This window comes from Galeopterus variegatus, unplaced genomic scaffold (assembly GCF_000696425.1).
Source record: "Galeopterus variegatus unplaced genomic scaffold, G_variegatus-3.0.2 Scaffold1642, whole genome shotgun sequence".
NCBI classification, from domain to species: Eukaryota; Metazoa; Chordata; class Mammalia; order Dermoptera; family Cynocephalidae; genus Galeopterus; species Galeopterus variegatus.
In genome coordinates, this window is record NW_007727753.1 from 124,153 (window position 1) to 135,288 (window position 11,136).

Genomic DNA, 11,136 nt, shown 5'->3' on the forward strand with positions numbered 1-11,136 from the left:
ACGCAGGGTGGGCCGGTCCGGCGTGTTTCCGCGTGTTTCAGGTCGCCTCTGCGCGCAGTTCGTCTGCTGACTCTCCCGGCCTTTGCCGTGTGGGCTGCCAATATTGTTCCCGCAGCCGCACCTGGGCACCCCCAGGAGTCCTTCTCCGTGTCGGCTCCAAAACCTCGAACCCGCTGCCGCTTATTTGTCGATGTAGGATCGTTGTTGAAAGATTTATTCGTCCTTTGTTGCTCTTGAAAATGCAGTCAGTACTCTGGTATCACAGCACACAGCTCTCAGGATCGCGCTGTTTCCTGATGCGGGCGCTCCAGACCCGTCTCCATTTTGAATCCCTTTTGGGTTATTTTCTTAGGATGGAATCCCAGGAGTGTGAGTATTACATCAAAGGGTATTGCCATGTTGTTCCCCAAAAGGCAGTACTAAAATTGATTAGCCCTTAGTGATAAGTTATTTCTAAGAACTTTGTCTTTTCCCCTCCTCTATAGAGAATATGAAGAGAATTTGAGGAGTTTGTTGGTCAAGTGATTCCACCAGAGCTTAAAAAGGGTCTTACCTATTTTTATGTCCCAGGGCTTAGTCCTCAGATGTCTTTCTCTACCCATACTCACTCTCTTGATGATCTTTTATCAGGACCCTGATGACTTCCAAATTTATATCTCCAACCTGGAAATCTTCCCAGAACTCCAGAGTCGTATATACAGTGGCCTTCTTGGCATTTTCACTAGGTTGTGAAATTGGAGTTTCATACTTGTTTAAAACCAAGTTCCAGTGTTTGTTTCTAAAACCTGCTTCTCCCATAGTCATCTACATTTTGATAAACGGCACCTCCATCTTTTCTGTAGTTAAGGCATAAAACCCTTAGGTGATATTTGAGTTTTCTTCTGTAGCACACATACCTAATTCATCAGCAGATTTCACTGGGTCTACCTACTTTTCATCCCCTCCGTGCATCCCATATCGGTTCTCTTCAACTGTTACATCTCACCTGGGTTATTGCAATAACATTCTAAGCAGCTCCCCCTGTTTTCTTCCCTTCTGCATAAGTATGTTTTCAAAAAAACACTCAGAGTGATCCTTTTGAAACAAACCTCTCAAAGGGTTTCTATCTCACTCAAGAGTGAAAGGGAATATTAGATATTACTCCATGTCCTCCTCTCCCTGAACTATCTCTTTGATCTCTTTCTTGTTCTTTTACTTGCTCACTCTGTTCCAGTCACATTGACATTCTTGCTGTTCTCAGAAAAAATGACCAGGGTAGGGCTGGCCCATGGCTCACTTGGGAGAGTGTGGTGCTGATACCACCAAGGCCACAGGTTCGGATACCTATATAGGGATGGCCAGTTAGCTAGCTTCGGAGAGCGTGGTGCTGACAACACCAGGTTAAGAGTTAAGATCCCCTTACCGTTCATAAAGAAAAAATGCCCAGGGTATTTTCTTTCCTCATGATCTTTGATTTGGTATTTCATCATACAGTTCAAAATATTTTTTGATTTCCGTTATGATTTATCCTTTGATCTTAGGATTTAGAAATACACGAGGGTACTTTGAAAAGCTTGTGGAAAAATTGAATTAAAAGATATAAATCCTTCTATGAACTTTTTGAAGACTCCTTGTGTTTGTTAATATCTGAACATGGATATATTCTAGTTATGTGTGTTACCAAACCTAAGTCCGGCTGCCCTACACCAAATAGAAACAAAAGACTCAAAAGTCAAATGTTGGTGGAAAGGAAAGGCAGCTTTATTCAGGAATGCCGGCAACCTAGAGCCTCAGATTTACTGAGCAGTTTTTAAGGAGGAGGGAGTGGGAAGTGAAAGGCAGGAGGGGGATGTATTTAAGGGGCCAGGTGCAAATTCTCGTTAAGGCTCACTCTGGTTTTTGTTAATGATTTTTTTTTTTTTTTTTTTTTTTTTCGGCTGGCCAGTATGGGAATCTGATCCTGTGACCTTGAGGTTATAAGACTGTGCTCTAACCAACTGAGTTAACTGGCCAGCCAGTGTTAGTGTTAATGTTAAGATAATGTCTTTGACATTATCTTAGGGTCCTGCAGGATTTTGATTCCTTGCCTGTGGTCAGCCTCCAGACATCTATTCTCAGAACTCTGCAAGCCTGAAAGAAGAGTTCTGCAAGCCTGAAAGAAGAGAACTCTTAGTTTTTTGCAAGGTGCTGATTAGCTTTCAACAGCCTTGTTTTTTTACCCAGCAAGCAAGGTAAGAAAGGGGATGGAAAGAAAGAGAGGAGGAAAAAAACTGTGTCTTTTAAAAAAATTTCCTACCGCCCAGGCAGTTTTAGGTCCCAACATGGCTTCAGGCTTGCTCATTCTAATGTGTGTGTGTAATTGCTATAACTTAATTACATTCTGAACAGATAATATGTTCCAAATGATTCTACTCTTTTCAGTTTGGTTGAGATGTGCTTTATAGCCCAGTACATAGTCAGTTTGAAAACATTTCTTGAGCTAGAAAACATATATTCCACAATTAAATTACTTAGGTTTTTCTCCCATTTTGATTATAATTTTGTTTATACTTCCTGAAACTGTCAATTTTTGCTTTCTGTATTTTGAAGCTATATTATTAGGGCTTAAAAATTTTTTAATCTTTCTGGTGAAATGAACTATAACAGTCCATTTATATTTAATTTAATTAGTTATATATTTGGGTTTAAATTTATGTTATTTTGTGGTCTTTGTCTTGTTTATTTTTCTTCTTTCTTTATTCCTGCTTTTGGATTTAAAAATTATTCATTGTTCCTTTTATTCCCCCCCCCACCCCTATTCAAATTTGGAAATTGTTTGATTTCTCTTCATTGAGAGGTTACCATAGAAATTATACCTTGCTAACTTATCAAGATTTAAAATTACCATTATCTTTCTCTGTGACAATATATAGACTTTATTTATTTATTTATTTGTTTATTTATTTTTTCAAAAAGATGACCAGTAAGGGGATCTTAACACTTTTTTTTCCTTTTTGTCTTTTTTACTGACCGGTAACGGGATCGCAACCCTCGGTGTCGCGCCCGTACCGGGGACCGGCAACGGGATTGCAACCCTCGGTGTTGCGTCCACACCGCGCTCAGCCAGTGAGCGTGAACCGGTCTCCACATGAGATCCGAACCCTTGGCGGGAGCACCGCCGCGCTCCCAAGCAGCGCACTTTCCATTGCACCACCGGGTCGGCCCGGATCTTAACTCTTGACTTGGTGTTGTCAGCACCATGCTCAACCAGTGAGCAAACCAGCCATCCCTATATGGGATCCGAACCCGTGGCCTTGGTGTTATCAGCACTGCACTCTCCTGAGTGGAGCCATAGGCCGGCCCCAATATATAGACTTTAAAATACTTTATTACTCCCTAACAATATGTAGGCCTTAAGATACTTTAGCCAATTTACCCCTTTATGATGTGGCGTATTGTTGTGAATTTTAATTCTTGTTTCTGTTTTAAACTTCATTGAGGGCTGGCGAGTTAGCTCAGTTAGTTGGAGGTTGGTGTTAAAACACCAAGGTCAAGGGTTTGGATCCCCAAAACGACCAGCTGTGAGGGTGGGGTGGGGTGGGTGGGGTGTAAATAAACACTTCATTACACATTATCATTGTTCTAAACAGTCAGTGTTTATTTTGCATATTTATTGTTTTCTTTGTTTTTCACATCTCATACCTGAGATGATTTCCTTTTGTCGAAAGCATATCTTTTAGAATTTTCTTTTGTGACAATCTTCTGGTGGCTAATTTTCCCAGTTTTTGTTTGTCTGAAACTGTATGTAGCTGTCTTTCTTGAAAGGTGTTTTTGCTAGGTAAAGAGTTCTATGTTAGCAGGTATTTTCTTAGCACACATTGAAAATATTGTTCCATTGTCCTCTGACTCCCATTGTTGCTTGTGAGACATCAGCAGTTTGGAATTAGGAATCTCCTTTGAAAGTACAGTTGACCTTTGAACAACTTGGGGATTAGGGGCTTTGTTCAAAGGTCAACTGTAATATGTAATATTGCTATGGTTGCTTTTGTTTTTAAGGTTTTCTTCTTTTCAATTTCATTTTCATATGTCTAAGTGTGGATTTATGTTTGTTTGTTTATTTATTCTACTCAGGACTTGTTGGTTTTCTTGAATCAGTGGATTGTTGATTCTCATCAGTTTTGGAAAATTCTCAGCCAGGTTTTGATGCTATTGTGTCTGACCTGTTCTCTCTCTTCTGTTCTTCTAAGACACTGATTAAGTGTATATTAGCCATTCTCATTTTATGCTCTGTGTCTGTTACCTCTCTCTATTCTGTTATATATTTGTTTATATGTATATATGTATATGCAAACATATACGTATATGTGTCTACACATATATGTGTGTCTCCCCCTTTTTTTTAATTGTGGAAAAATAAACATAATAGAATTTGCCATTGTAATTGTCTTAAAGTGCACAATTCAGTGGCATTAAGTACATTCACAGTGTTGTGCAACCATCATTATTCTCTAGTTTTAGACTTTTTCATAACCCCAAACTGAAACCTATACCAATTAAGCACTCCCTATCCCCTCCCCAAATTTTACTTTTAGTTATTTATTTATTCTGCCTGTTACTCTTAACTGCAATGTAAGTTCCATGAGAGCAAGGATTTTTTTTTTTTTTTTGGTCTGTTTAGTTAGCTGGTATATTCTAAATACCTAAACACTCTCTTGAGTACAGAAGTGGCTCAGTAAATATTTCTTGACTGAATGAATAAATAAGATGTGTGATTTTTTTTTTTTGAGAACAGTATATCATAAATTGGCTATATTATTTATAAAGCTCACTGATGACAAGGGTGGCATCATAATACATGAGAAGGTCAGATCAACATAGTTAGAAATTTAGTTTTCTCTTCTAGAAAATGAAGCTAATAATACCAACCTTGCAGGGCTACTGTGATAATTGGCAGTAATATTAGTATGGCACCAATCCTTCCTCTTTTCCTCCCTTGAACCTCTAGTACAATGTTGAATAGAAATGGCAAGACTGGACATACTCGTTTTGTTTTCTGATTTAAGGAGGAAAGCTTTAATGTTTTAACATTAAATATGTTGTTTAGCTGTGGGTTTTTCATAGCTGAGGAAGTTCCCTTCTATACTACTTTGTAGAGTGCTTTTTTTTTTTCTATTAAATCATGAAAGGGTGTTAATTTTTGCCAAAGACTTTTTCTGTATCTGTTGAGATCATCATTTTTTTTTCTCTTTATTCTGTTAATATGGTGTATTGTATTGATTGCTTTTCACATGGTGAACTAACATTGCATAACTGGATTAAATTCTACTTGGTCTTGGTTTGTAATACTTTTCATATGTTGTAGATTCTGTTTGCTGGTATTTTGTTGAGATATTATGTGTTTATGTTCATAAAGGGATATTGTGTGTGTGTGAGAGAGAGACTGAGTGATGTCTTTCTCTGGTTTTGGTATCAGGGTAATACTGTCCTTATAGAATGAGTTATTAAGTGTTTCCTCCGGGTTTGTGAATGATTAGTGTTAATTCTTTAAACATTTGGTAGAATTCACTAGTGAATCCCTCTGGTTCTGGCCTTTTCCTTTTGGGAAGTTTTTTGATTACTAAATCTCTTTACTTGAAGAATGTCTATTCATATTTTCTAATTCTTCTTGAGTCCTTTTTTTTTTTTCTTATTTATTTTATTTCTTCTCAAGTCAGTTTTGATAGATTTCATCTTTTTGGAATTTGTCCATTTCATCTAGATTATCTAATTTGTTGGCATATGATTGTTAGTATTCCCTGTAATCTTTTTTATTTGCATAAGATCTTTCATTCTTGATTTTAGTCATTTGAGTCTTCTCTGTCAGTTTTCTTGATTTTTACAAAGAACTTAACTTTTGGGGGGGGACAGCTGGCCAATAAGGGGATCTGAACCCTTGATTTTGATGTTATAACACTGTGCTCTAACCAACTGAGCTAACTGGCCAGCCCCTCAAGAGAACTAACTTTGGGTTTTGTTCATTTTTTTATTTCCCCACCTATTGTTGATTCTGTTCTTAATTTCCCCTCTAATTTTTGTTGTTTACTTACCTCTTCTTGCTCTTTTTTTTCTAGTTTTTTGTTGTTGTTGTTTATTTTTTGGTGGCTGGCTGGCATAGGGGTTCTGTGACCTTGATGTTATAAGGCTGCACTCAGGGCTAGCTCATGGCTCACTTGGGAGAGTGTGGTACTGATAACACCAAGGCCAAGGGTTCGGATCCCTATATAGGGATGGCCGTTTAGCTCACTTGAGAGAGTGTGGTGCTGACAACACCAAGTTAAGGGTTAAGATCCCCTTACTGGTCATGTTTAAAAAAAAAAAAAAGGCTGCACTCTACCATCTGAGCTAACCAGCCAGCCTGTTTTCTTAAGGTGAAAGGTTAGGTTATTTATTTGAGATCTATTCTTTTTTAATGTTCATATTTACAGCTTTAAAATTCCCTCTAAGAATTATTTTGCTGCATCCCATCCCCCTCTCTTTCCCCCCTCCTCTTCTGATAATCCTAGGTTTCTTCTCTCCTTCTGAAAGAATAATGGTTAATCTGTTGATTTGTTGCCTAGATGGTCTGTCCAGTGCTGAGAGAGGTGTGTTCAAGTCCACTATTATCGTAGAGTAGATGCTTCTGTCACTCTGGAATGGGCTTTGTGGAGAGAGACATACTCTTCTTTTCTTTGGTCTCCATTGGTGATACTCCTTGTGTCAATGCATGCGAGTGGCTGGTGGGCCATTTGCACGGTGGTTGTGGCATCTAGCCACTTTTGTAGCAGCCGTAGCTATTGTGGCTGTGGTGGGCCACCCACATGGAAGTGGTGTTTTGGGCATGCTCCTGGTTGCGGGAGGAGAGGTTGGTCCCTGGCTCCAGCCTCAAGACCCCAGTTGGGCCCTGTGGCAGCAGTGGTGTGCGTGGATGTGAGAGGAGGGGTCAGTCCCTGGCTCCATACCTCAGGATCCTGGGTGGGCCCTGTGGCAGCAGCAGCAAGCCTGGTTGTGGGAGGAGGGGTCGGTCCTCGGCTGCATGCCTCAGGACCCTGTGGCAGTGGCAGTGTGCCTGGTTGCTGGAGGAAGGGTCACTCCCTGGATCCACGCCTCAGGACACCAGTCAGGCCCCATGGCAGCAGCGTCATGCCTGGTTGCAGAAGGAGGGGTTAGTCCTTAGCTCCATCTGTTTTTACGTTCTAAGATGTTGTGGAGCATTTGGGTGAGAGGGGGAGAGGGAAAGGGGGAAGGAAATAGGATGGCAGAAGGAGAAAGGAGGGGGGGCATGGTTAGACCCGTGGTAGCCCCCTCATTCTTGCAGGGGAGACCACAGGGGGCTTCCGGTGGTGGCTTCATCATTGCTGGGCTGAATGCAGATGTCGGGGTGTGGCCGAAGCCCTCAGCCCCCAGCCCCTTACTGCCCTGGCTCAGGAGCCTGGGGTGTTTCCTGTGGCAACTTGGTGGTTGTCACTGGGCTGGTTGTGGGTGTTGGGGGGCATGACTGAGGCCCCTGGCCCTTTCCCATCACTGGCTTGGGGGCCCAGGAGGCTTCTGGTCCTTCTAGGTTTTATATGTGTTTTTTGGTGAAGTGAGACCATTACTAGTTAGTATCAAACTTTGTCTTTGGTCTGTCTTTGGGTATTTTGTTTTTTTCTTCCAGTTCTGTGTTGGATTATTTGCTGTTCCCACCACTTAAACTCTGCACTGGAACAAATTTGTTGTGCTGTGCTTACTTCTTTTTTTAAAATTTATTTTATTTATTTATTTTATTTTATTTTAAATTTATTAAATTTATTTATTTATAATCAAAATCGATTATACATATTTTGGGGGTTGAACATTGAGATATGTTGATTAAGTCTATATTACTAGCATATATACTGTTAACAAATTGTAATTATTCTTTATGCCCCTTGTCCAACCTCTCCCCTTCCCCCATTCCCTCCCCCTCCCCTCTGTAATTACCCTAGATTTCTTCTCTCCTTCTGAAAGAATAATGGTTACTCTGTTAATTTGTTGCCTAGATGATCTGTCCAATGCTGAGAGATGTGATCAGGTCCCCCAATATTATCATAGAGCAGATGCTTCTTCTGTCACTCTGAATGGGCTTTGATGAGAGAGACATCCTCTTCTTTGTCTCTGCCGGTCACTCTTGTGTGAATGCACTGCAGTGGTTGGCGGACCATCTGCCTGGTGGCTGTGGCGTCTAGCCGCTTTTGCAGCAACCATGGTTACTGTGGTGTCTGTGGTGGGCCACCCACGTGGAGGAGCTGTTTTCGGCATGCTCCTTGGCACTGGCAGTATGCCTGGTTGTGGGGTGTGTTTGGTCCCCTTCTCCATGCCTCTGGTCCCTGGGCAGGCCCCAAGGTGCTGGCGCCATGTGCCTGGTTGTGGGAGGGTGGTCTGGTCCCCAACTCCATACCCCAGGTCCCTGGGTGAGCCCCAAGGCGCTGGCTCAGTGTGCCTGATTGTGGGAGAGAGGTCCGGTCCACTTCCCCTTGTCTTGGGTCCCTGGGCAGGCCCCAAGGTGCTGGCGTGGTGTGCCTGGTTGTGGGAGTGGGGTCCAGTCCCCTTCTCCATGCTTCAGGTCCCCAGGCTGGCCCTGAGGCACTGGTGCAGTTTGCCTGGAAGTGGGAGTGGGGTCCAGTCCCCAGATCCAAGCCTCCAGTTCTCAGGCAGGCCCCAAGGTGCTGGTGGTGTGCCTGGGCCGGAAATAATTTTTTGTCCTTTGCTTCTTTTTTTTTTTTTTCTTTTTCGTGGCCGGCAAGGGGATCACAACCCTTGGTGTGGTGTCACCCGCACCGCGCTCAGCCAGTGAGCGCACTGGCCATTCCTATACAGGATCCGAACCCGTTGCGGGAGCGTCGCTGCGCTCCCAGCGCCGCACTCTCCCGAGTGCGCCACAGGGCCGGCCCTGTCCTTTGCTTCTAACACGGGGAAACTTCCTATGGGAACCAGTACTTGTGCTGTGTGGTTGTTTAAATTGCTACTTTGCTGCTGTTTCCCTAAGGAAGGCTTTTTATGCAGCTCAGTGTTTAATGGTTGACCTTATTGGTACTTCCGGCTCTCCAGATACCTGGTGGATCTGTGTTCTGTAAAATCTCTGATCTGGGCCTGAGTATTTTCATCAAACTGCACCCCATGCAATTCTGCATTCCTGATCAGTCTCCTCTGAGTGGTCCTGTGCTGACTGGGGGGCAGATCAGCGGTCCTTGCTGTGTCTCAGTGTTCCCCTGGTGGGCACGTCTCCCCCACCGCCCGTGCTGCAAACACTTCCCATGGGATGGGCCCTGCACTGGTCCCTTGCGATGACTCACCGGCTTCTGAATGGTCCCCTTTTTTCAGTTGTTCTGGCTCCTCGGTCCTGCGTAGGTCCACGTGAACCCTATTAGTGGTCTTGCTGTCCTGGGGGCTGCCAATGCCCTCTTCTCTTCTGCTTCCTCCAAGTAACTCCATCTGAAGGGCACAGCTGTGGCTTCTGCCAGCTCCTGCTCCATGTGCTTATCAGCTCCAGCCTTAAAGCAGCCTCAGCCCGAAATGCTCAGAGCAGCTTTTATTTTCTCTCATTGTAGTTTCTCCCACCTTCATGAACTCTGTAGGTCTCTCTTTCTCTTCCCCGGAGCTCCAGTGGCCCCGGCTTGGTTGATGTTACATTTTTATAGTTGTAAATTTGGTTGATTTGTGGGAGAGAGTGATGCTGCGGACCGTCTATTCCGCCATCTTGATTCCCTTTGCTTACTTCTAAAATGGGGGAACCTCCTGTGGGGACCAGCACTTGAGCCCTGTGGTTGAACTAAATTGCTGCTTTGCTTCTGATTCCCTGGGGAGGGTTTTTTGTGCAGCTCAGGTTTTAATGGTTGATTTTGTAGATACTTCTAGGTCTTGTGAGATCTGGTACGACTGGGTTGTGTAGAAACTCTGGTCCGGACCTGAGTTTTTCAATAAACTGCACCTCTTGCAGTTCTGTATTCCTGGCCAGTCTACATAGAGTGGTCCTGTGCTGATTGGAGGGCATATCAGCTGTACTTGCTGTGTCCCAGGGTTCCCCAGTGGGCCTGTCTCCTCCACAACCCATACTCCAAACACTCCTCATGGGAGGGCCATGCGCCGATCCCTTGTGATGACTCACTGGCCTCTGGGCAGCCCCTTTTTCCAGTTCTTGTGGCTCCTCACTCCTATGTGGGTCCACGAGAATGCTGTTAGTGATCTTGCTGGCCTGAGGGCCACCAAGTTCCTGTTCTCCCCTGCTGCCTCCAAGCAATTTCATTGAAAGGGCACAGCAGTGGCTTTTGCCAGCTCCTGCTCTGTGTGCTCACCAGCTCAAGCCTTGAAATGGCCAGGATTCGAAATGGTAGGAGTGATCCTTTCTTTCTCTCATCGTGGCTTCTCCTGCCTTCATGCACTCCTGAGGTTTCTCCTCTTCTTCCCCTGAGCTCTAGCAGCCCCAGCTTGGCTGTTGTTGCTTTTTTATAGTTGTAAATTGATTGATTTGTGGTAGAGAGTGGTGCTGGGGACTGTCTATGCTGCTGTCTTGACCACGCAAGCTCAGTACTTAGCAATGATTTCCAAATGAATTATATTTAAATAATCACAAATCAAATTATATCAGAAGTTTATGGGAACATACTCAGGTTGTAGTTTTCAAGACAGGTAAATAAAAGATTTGTTTTCCCAGTGAGTCTTGGTATCTTGGCTTTGAAGTTTCAAAGACAACTACCTTTGAAACTATATTTTTTCTAATATTTCACAAACTAAGTAGTTTTAATCTCATTTTGTAGTAGCTCTATATACATGAAGAACTAATCACAGTATTTTATTTTATTTTATTTTATTTTTATTATTATTATTTTTTTAAAGATGACCGGTAAGGGGATCTTAACCCTTGACCTGGTGTTGTCAGCACCACGCTCACTCAGTGAGCTAACCGGCCATCCCTAATTGGGATCCGAACCCGTGGCCTTGGTGTTATCAGCACCACACTCACCCGAGTGAGCCACAGGCTGGCCATAATCACAGTATTTTAAATGAGATTTAACTTCTATGAGTATGTAAAAGCTGTTTGTGGACTTCTATGGAATTTGCTTTTCCGACATATGAAAGCAGAATCTTTTTTTTTTTTTTTTTTTTTTTTTTTTTTTTTTTTTTTTTTTTTTTTTTTTTTTAAAA